Source organism: Bos grunniens, chromosome 13, assembly GCF_055505025.1.
Source record: "Bos grunniens cultivar Pamir isolate PY7600 chromosome 13, Bosgru_T2T1.0, whole genome shotgun sequence".
Taxonomy (NCBI): Eukaryota; Metazoa; Chordata; class Mammalia; order Artiodactyla; family Bovidae; genus Bos; species Bos grunniens.
The window spans coordinates 44,185,835-44,195,084 of NC_141177.1; the positions used below are offsets into that span (position 1 = coordinate 44,185,835).

General features: G+C 45.4%; 1 protein-coding gene and 1 pseudogene across 9 annotated transcripts in view; one reads left to right on the forward strand and one right to left on the reverse strand.

The window, feature by feature from the left end:
- LOC147360878 (uncharacterized) overlaps window positions 1-9,250 on the forward strand; it is a 29,436-nt gene that overhangs the window by 4,577 nt on the left and 15,609 nt on the right. For 6 of the 9 annotated variants that reach the window (XM_086333746.1, XM_086333750.1, XM_086333745.1 and 3 more), the window contains exon 3: window positions 5,048-5,156. The gene's annotated coding sequence lies outside the window, so the exon portion shown is untranslated. Of the gene's footprint in view, window positions 1-5,047; window positions 5,157-6,179; window positions 8,428-9,250 lie in introns of those variants that run through there. The other 3 variants (XM_086333751.1, XM_086333753.1, XM_086333752.1) reach the window with 1 other exon arrangement.
- LOC147360879 (spermatogenesis-associated serine-rich protein 2 pseudogene) lies at window positions 184-2,037 on the reverse strand (annotated as a pseudogene).

Consider the following 9,250-nt stretch of genomic DNA (forward strand, 5'->3'; position numbering starts at 1 on the left):
TGGGAAAGGTCAAGGGGGAAAAAAAAAAACAAAACAGCTTCCCTTCCAAAAATGGTAAAGAGGAAACAAGGAGAGAAGAAACCAAAATATTTAGAATGGCTAAATATTTAGAATGGCATAAAAAGTGATATGCGTAAACTTCTTTTTGTTATTAAATCTAACTAGAAGTTTCCTAAAGTCCAGTTACCAAGTTGAATTGTGTGGGAAAGAAGAGAGACCGGCTGGAATTTTCCTCAGGAGTTCACAGGACCTCTCAGGCTGAGAGGTCCTAGGTTTGCGCTGGGGGAGCCTCTTAATGAATGAGGGCTTGGGTGGGCTGGGCTCCATGCTGGCTCCAGTCCCATTGGTCCCTGCAGAGTGAGCCTGGCGCCATTCACTAGTGTTTCCTGGTGCCTGGGGTGGAGCACTCTGGTACCTGGAAGCAGATGAATACCATGAGCTATTTCTGTAACGACCCACGCTGTCATGTTGCCCTTGGTTCGTGGGGTCACTGGACTTTGGGCCTTGTGGCCTGTAGCCTTGTCCTCGTCTGTTTCCTGGCAATACCTCTCGATGAGCCTGGTAGGATCAGCCACAGGAGTTTGCTGTGGTTGTAGGTGTCTCCCCCGGTGCCGAGGTTTTCTTGTTAGCACTTGTAAGGCTGGGAGCAGAGGCATCACATGGGTTACTCAAAGACATAGATGTAACCAAGCTACATTGAGATCATGTTGACTAGCTATTCTTTGGATGGGATACTTGTCCAAATGAATCAATGTTCTTCTTCAGGGTCTCTACGTCACAGGTGAATCGGGCCACTCGTCCCAGATCCTCATCATATTTACGTTCACTAACAAAGTTCTTGATATCAGCTCTGAGCTCGACCAACTGCTCTTCTGACATCTGAACAGCCACATCAGTCATTTTCTTTAGAAGTTCGGCTTTCTTTTGACGACTAAGCAAAATTTCAGTTGCTTCAGATTTTACTTTGTCCATTTCAGCAAGCAACGCCACTTCCCGATCCATTGAACAGCTCTGCAATTTGGCAAAAGCTTGTTTCATTTTCTTAATAGAAGCATCCATCTCTTCTTTAACTAGAACTTGATATCATGCAAGAGACACTGTGCAGCGCTGGAGGTCTTTCACAGATTTTTCAATATTAGAACCAAGCTTTTTGTTGGTGAAAGAGAGGGGAACATCTTCCATGCCTAGATTTGAAAGCTGAGGTCCTACAGTAGTTCTTGAGAGAGACTTGGCAACGTTCCTATTTTGTTGAGAATTCTGAGTACAGCGCATAGTCAAAGATCTGGCCTCAAAGTCAGAGACACCATTCTCCAGCAAGGATCCTGTTCCATCCAGCATTTCTGATGTGTCAGACTCAGGATCCTCCAGTTCTCTGGCTTCTGTTGAAAGTGTCTCCATACCTTCACTGAGTGAGTCCACAGACTCAGTATCATCGATGGCACCGCTGACATGATAACCATTAATACCACCTTTCTCTGAGGAGGGCACAGGTTGTTTCTCTTGAATGGAAACCGATTTATTGGAATCTGGGATACTGTTATTTGGTTTTGCTGCAGGTTTTGGCTTGCTTTTCTTCTTTTTGTTCTTTTTCTTGCCTGTTACTGTCCATTCTTTGAGTACTTCACTGGCACTACCTTCCATGAATGCTTGTACTGTTTTGTCCACACAATTATCAAAGTGCTGCAAAACCAGGATAATTTCATTGTTATTCTTATTGGGAACTATTATTGCACGCACTGCATTTATCTTTTCTTTCATGTTTTCAAAAGCTCCTCGTTGGGCCAGTACAGTATTGGACTGCAAATCAAAAATGAATCCTGCTGAATCCTTCTGGTTTTGTTTGCTAGACATTTCAGGTTTTTTTAATCTCAAAAAATGCAGAAGAAAAGTATTATTTTGCCTTGTCTTGGTTCTGACTGTAGTTATCTTTGATTTAAAAGGAGGCGACCGAAGGCTGTAGTTGGAGGTGATAAATATAAAATCCTGGTTATTTGAAATCCTGTTCACTAGCCATCGATCTCCTTTTCTTCTCTCATATCAAATTTGTGTCAAGAAATATCATTGTAGACATTCATGTCTCTTTTTCCAGGGAGATTCTATCCTGGGCCCCCACAGTCGCCATGTTCCCTAGTTCTGGCTCTGCATTCCGGATGCTCTGGGGTCTGAGAAGAGGAAAGGCTATTTTAAATCTTTTTGCATCTTTTTATTATGATGAGTCTTTTTGAAGCAACATTTATATAATTGAATTTTCTTTTTAAACCCAACTGATGAATTTCTTTCAATTTTTCCATCTTGTTTTATGATATGGGGGTTTTATAATCCCCTGCCACTTCCTGAGTTCTGTGCTTTTTTGGTGAAACTGACTGTACTTTCTCTCTTCATATTTTCTTTGGGCATTTGAAAAGCATAGTTCTTGTTTTAGCCAGAGTGGTTCATTCCATCCTGTATTCAGTTATGATTCTGTACTGAGAGGCAGACACTGTTCTAGGCACTCTGGTTATTTGATGAGTATATGAAGGGCTTCCCAGGTGGTGCTAGTGGTAAAAACCCGCTTGCCAATGCAGGAGACATTAGAGATGTGGGTTTGATCCCTGTGTCAGGAAGATTGCCCTGGAGAAGGAAATGGCAACACTCCAGTATCCTTGCCTGGGAAATCCCATGGACAGAGGAGCCTGGCGGGCTACAGTCCATGGGGTGGTACAGAGTCGGACACAACTGAAGTAACTTAGCAGGCATGAAGCCAAGAAGAATCTGTACAAACCTGATGAAAAGAACCCTTATCCTCTCTTTGCTTCCTCATAATTTCAGTTACTTTCCCACAATCACTCTTTGTTCAATGAAATATATAAGCACTTAGGCTTAATCACTTTGGTGATTTTCCTGCAAGGCCCCTATGCATGTGTAAAAATAGAATTTGTATGCTTTACTTCTGTTGATCTGTTTTGTGGCTGCTTAAGTCTTGGGCACAGCCAGAGACTCTAAGAGAACAGAGGGAAAGTTTGCCTCCCTACACCATGCAGGTAGAGTCCCCAGGGCATGCTTGTTTATATGTCTCTCCTGGGTTATGTTTGGGTGCAATTTAGGTTTATTTATTTATAATTGGTCGCACTCTGCATGGCATGTGGAATCTTAGTTCCCTGGCCAGGGATTGAGTCTCAACCACTGGATTGCCCAGGAAGTCCCTGGATGTAATTTAGGTTACATTGTAGTTGAGTTTAGCCATAAATTCATTAAATCTGGCCTGTGCCTTAAAAGTAGCAAATAATTGTTGACATTAACTGAAAAAAAGTGTCTCTTTTGAAACAGTTGAGTTACAATGAAACGCTCAGGGTGGCATTTTAGAAATTGTGTGTGGGTGTGCTTACCAGTGCCTGTTTATACCCCACACCTCGCCCAGTGGGAGGACGAGTCCTCAGGGCATGCTGAAGAAGCCCTGTGGAGGAGAGGCGGAAAGAATCCCCCCAGCTGCTTAGGTTTCAGGGGGAGCCCTTCAGTGAACAGTGGTGCTGTTTACTGAGAGGGGAGCAGTTTTGGAGGGATGAGAGGTAAAGACTCCTGGCTGTCTTTGGTTTATTTGAAAACTGTCCCCCTGACTCGGCCCAGGTGCACTGAAGGATTTACCATGCTGTTCTGTTCCCTGCTCACCTCCCAGGCCCCTCATTCTTCCTAGTCTTTGGGCGCTGGACTTCAGAACAGAAACTTTTACATCACTGAATTATTATTTTTCTTCTGTGTGACTCATCTGTTGAGAATTAATTGTATATCTGTATTTGGCCTGATGTCAGGCTGAAACAGCTTTGTCATTCACCACTGCCAGGACATTTCCAATCTCAGTTTTACTCCACACAGGCTAATTTCTCTCCTATAAGTAAACCCCGTTTTCTCTTGGCTTCTGTGCCAACAGCATGTCCTCTGGATCCAGTCTTCCTCCTTCTCCGCTGCCTCCTCCTGCATGACCAGACTCCAGCGAGTGCCCCCCACTTTTGCTTGCCCCCCACCCAGCACCATACCCTTCACACTCTCTGGGTAATTAAACACATTATCTCTACCACTGATCACAGATCTATAACCCCAACTCTAACTTCTGGTGTACCTGATAACTCCCTTACATCTTCTACTCCCGGGAGGTAACAGCTACTCAGTGTTTACATTCTGAAGTTAGAGCTCCTAATTTGTTCCCCTAAAACTCTCCCCAAGCTTCCCTATCTCTGCCTTATCCTTAATTTCTTGCTTTTTCTCACCTTTTTTTCTTCCAGTTTTACTAAGATATAATTGGCATAGAGCACTGTATACATGTAAAGTATACGGTATGCAGATGACTTACATACATCATGAATGATCACCACAGTTTATGAACGTCCATAATCTCTGATAGATATGAGGGGACTTCCCTGGTGGTCCAGTGGTTAAGACCTGTGCTTCCAATGCATGGGGGCATAAGTTCAATCTGTGGTTGGGGAACTAAGATCCTGCAGGCCGCACAGCCAAAAAAGAGTACAAATTTTAAAAATCCACCCATGGTCGAGGGAAATAATTTTTTTAAAAAGCCAAAACCTCTTATAAATATGAAATTAAAGAAATAGAAAATATTTTCCTTGTGATGGGAACTCTTGAGATTTACTCTTAACAACTTTTACATATAACATGCAGCAGTGTTATATACATTTATCATGTTGTACATTATATCCCTAGGGTTTATTTATTTATCTTATAACTGGAAGTTTGTACCTTCTGATTATTTTCATACAATTTCCCTCCTCCTCCTCCCCTCTGCCTCTGGTAACCAAAAATCTGATCTCTTCTTTTCTAAAGTGTAATTGACCCACAGCTCTATGTTAGTTTCTGTTGCCCAACATAGTGATTTGGTATTTCTATATTTTTCAAACTGATCCCCGCAAAATGTCTGCTTACAGTCTGAAACCCTACGAAGACAAGACTCTTGCTTTTTCTTTCGTTCCAACTACAGACACATCAGTGACACCTTCCTGCTTTCCCCACAACATGTAACCTGAATCTGTCCCCTTCTCTCCGTCTCCCTTCCCACCAGCCTGGGCTGAGCCACCACTCCACAGAAGAAGGAGGCTTCTCCCTGAAACACTGCATCCAGTCTGGCCCTCTGAGGATCTTTGTACACACAGCAGGCAGAAGGACATACAGTAAGTCAACCTTCATGTCGAAAACTTTGAAAGATGTGAACATGTTCCTGTATGCCAGCTATTGCACTGAGCTATGCTATGCTAAGTCACTTCAGTCATGTCCGACTCTGTGCGACCCCATAGACGGCAGCCCACCAGGCTCCCCTGTCCCTGGGATTCTCCAGATAAGAACACTGGAGTGAGTTGCCATTTCCTTCTCCAATGCATGAAAGTGAAAAGTGAAAGTGAAGTCGCTCAGTCGTCTCCGACTCTTAGCGACCCCATGGACTACAGCCTAACAGGCTCCTCCGTCCATGGGATTTTCCAGGCAAGAGTACTGGAGTGGGGTGCCACTGCCTTCTCCATTGCACTGTACTATTATGCTTTTCAAGGTACTGTAAGATTAAAAATGTTTTTGTTGTTGTTTTTTTTTTAATGTATCATTCATGTGAAAAGTATTATAAACCTATTACAGTACAGTGCTTTATCGCTGATTTGGTACCTGGACTAACTTTGTCAGACTCATAAAGACGCTTTCAGAACAGAACTGATTTGTGTATGGGGACTTGCTATACTGTAGTCAAAACCGAAGTCAGGTCACATTGCTTTCCTGCTCACCATCTGGCTTCTCATAGTGCTTCTGGAAATTCAGAGTCCTTCTTGAGGCCAACAGAAGGACTCTGGCACTGTGCCCCACCTTGAGGCCCACCCTGCACCGGTCCCCATGGTCCCCCAACTCCCCACTCCCTGCCCCTGGACTCTGGTCTTCTCTTTGTTGGACACACTGGGCTTTTTCCAGCCTCAGAGCCTTTGCAGGACCTGTTTTCTCTGTGGTCCTTTGCATGTTTGCACCTTAGGCACAGAGTGCACTTTTGAAGACTTTATAGACCCAAGAATTCTTTTTTTTTAATTATGTCCTTATAGTCCAGTGACAGTTTGGTGAGTTCTAAAGTTCTAGGTTCAGAGTTATATTTATTCAAAAAATCAAATTCCCTGTACGCTGTGGAGAAGCCTGAGGTCAACTGCATTCTTGCTTCATTGTAGGTGGTCGGCTTCCGTCATCTGAAAGCTGGGAAACAGCAGCTCTGTCTTCAGTGTGTTTGAATTCCACTGTGATGGGGTCTGAGAATTTTTCTTCATCCACAGTGAGGTGCCTTCTCCAGCTGTAGACTCTCATCCGTCTACATTCTGGGGAACTTATAGACATGCCTTCAGGCCCTTACCGGTCTCCTTCTGGATCTGCAAGTCAGCGTCCATCCTCCGAGCCTTTTAACTTCTCCACCTTCCCTCTCCAGTCTCCTCTGCTGTCCCTTGGAGAGGGCCTGGGTCACATCTCCCTGTTCATTGGTTCTTTGTAGCCTTTTTTTTTTTTTTTTGCTGCACCATGCAGTTCGTAGGATATTAGTTCCCCGGCCAGAGATCGAACCTGGACCCTCAGCAGGAGGAGCACAGAGTCCTGACCACTGAACCAACAAGCAATTCCCTGTATCCATCTATTCTTTATTCCACTTGTCACTTTCTGTATCAAAATGTTCTTTTCATATTTCCATCCATTTCCCTTTTGCGGGAGGTCTGATTCTTGTATCATATGTCTGACTTCTTAATATTTGTATCATTGCTTGTTTGAAAATGTTGGTGTAGTTGTGCCAGTAATTCTGCTTCAGGTGGTACTTGTTGTTACATTTGCTGCCCTTCTGGCAGTGGTACCCCCTCAGGCATGGTATTTGAGGGCACTGGCTATTCTAACTGGCATAGGTATTAGAAGAGAGTCCAGGCTTGGCTCCAGGCTGAATCACTCCTCGCGTATAAGGATCTGTGTACTACTTCCCTGTGGCTGCATGTTACATCACTGCACATGTGGCAGCCCAACATATAGCACACGTGTGTGTCACCTCTCAGTTTCCCTGGGTCAAATGTCTGGGTGCAGCTTAGCCAGGTTTCTCATCCTCACGAGGCTTCAGTCCAGGTGTTGGTGGGGGCTATGCCCTCAGCTGAGACCCCTGCACCCTCTGCTGGGTTCTCTAAGCTGGTATGTTTGCTGGCAGAATTCACTTCCTTGCAGCTGTGTGGCTGAGGCTCTTGGCTCAGTGGCAATAAATGAAGACCAAATGGGAACAAGGAAAGACCATTTATTTAGAGCTTTCAATAGCAAGGGAGTCGGCCACCATTATTTGCATTTGGCAGGGACTCAAAGGCAGGTAGAGGGGCGGGAAAGCTTGACAATGGAGCAAAGAGGCAGCTTCAGGTCAGGTGTGCCCAGACTGGGGCCGCTGGACTGGGGAGACTGGATGCAGCTGACCAGCTGTGGCTGGCTCGGGAGCTTGTTGGCCTCTGCTTGGTCCCACATTGGAAATCAGGACAAAATCAGGAGGCTATCAGTTATTAATCAAGTTCTGATTGTTTTGTCAAAGGGAGTTTTAACTTCTCTCCTTTCGTACAACACAAGTTCTGGGCATTTTGGATCAGTGGTTACAGGGGTCATGGTTTTGCTTCCTGGACCAGTGGCTAGAGGCAATGGTCTGATTTCCTACAGGTCTGACTTGTACATGGCAGCCGACTTCCTGGTTGCTATAGGTGGGTTTACCTGGACTGGTTGCTGCAGACTGTGGGTCAGGGTTCTCTTGCTACCTATGGCCGGGCCACCGTCTGTTTGTTCATTTGGTTGTCAGCTCCCAGAGGCAGCCCATGGCCCCCTGGCATGTGGCTGTCTCCTTGGGCTGTTCACAGCGTGGCAGCTGCTTCTTTATGGCCAGCAGAGAGCATCTGTCACTCTAACGCATTTTACTGTTGATAAGAATTCAGTTCACTATCATGAAGAAACAAGAGGGAATTTTATTCTAGCCAAATTGAGGATTATAACCTGGGAAGCAGATTCTTGGAAAGCTTAGAGAACTGTTTCACCTATTAGAAGCGGAAAACACAGACATACACATTTTCAAGACAAAGGATCATATGTCCAAGTGACAGCTTGATATTTTACCTAAAGTTCACTGGACACACAGTTTCGGTAAGCACCTGCAAAGCGAGCAGCAAGTCTCCATGACTCTCTCCAGAGCCGGGAAAACACACTGTTCTTTTAAGAAATTGCGTTGCTGGCATCAGAAGAAAGAAAAAATTGATCTTCACGGTTGAGCAAGCCTTCTTATCTTTGAGGCACTCAAGGTTTGTGTGTAATTCAAATGCACACGGCACACTGGGGAGGAAGGAGGTCCAGACAAATGCAGAGAGGGAATTTTATGTTGAATTTTTCTTGTCCTGCCTTAAAATATAAATCTTATTTCATCACTAGCAAGACAGTTTTTTCTGTGTTATTATGTATTCAAGGGGGTACATGTGCTAAGTTGCTAGGGATTCCTAGGTGGCGCCAGTGGTAAAGAATCTGCCTGTCAATGCAGGAGACTTAAGAGATGAGGGTTCTGTTCCTGAGTGGGGGAAGATCCCCTGGAGGAGGAAATGGCAATCCATTCCAGTATTCTTGCCTGGAGAATCCCATGGACAGAGGAGCCTGTCAGGGCTACAATCTGTGGGGTAGCAGAGTCGGACACAACTGAAGCGACTTAGCACATACATGGGAGTGACAGCCATACCTTTTCCTTGTTCTGTAGGCTGGAAGCAAGTCACAGAAGCAGAGGCTTGTAGGACAGACTCCAGAGTGGGGAGCACGAGGCCCTTTGCCACCTCGTGGGACTCGGCCTACTGCTGAGGGGGAGGGGAGGGGCCCATGAGCCCTGGGGAAATCTGTGGTCACACCCATTACTGCCTTCCACCGGAATCATCCCCACTCTGGGTTTCATTTGGAAACTCCTAGAAGCAGCAGCACTGGGAGATAACTCCTTGCCCTAATCTCTGTCCACCGCTCCCTGGGGTCCACAGGAAGGGATGCCTAAGGGGCTCAGGTCCTGGAGCCTCTTTCCAGGGCCCCCTCACCGTGGTGGGCATTGGGGCTGCCCTGCTATGCTCTAACACTGCATTCACATCAGGGATGCTGGCAGCTGCCTGGGGAGAAGGGGCCCACGGCGCTGTTGCAGGGCAGTTGGGGGAGACACAAGGGAAGAAATAAGAAGCTTTCTTCTAATTAAAAGTGGGATTTGATCACCTAACCCACTCCCCAGTTC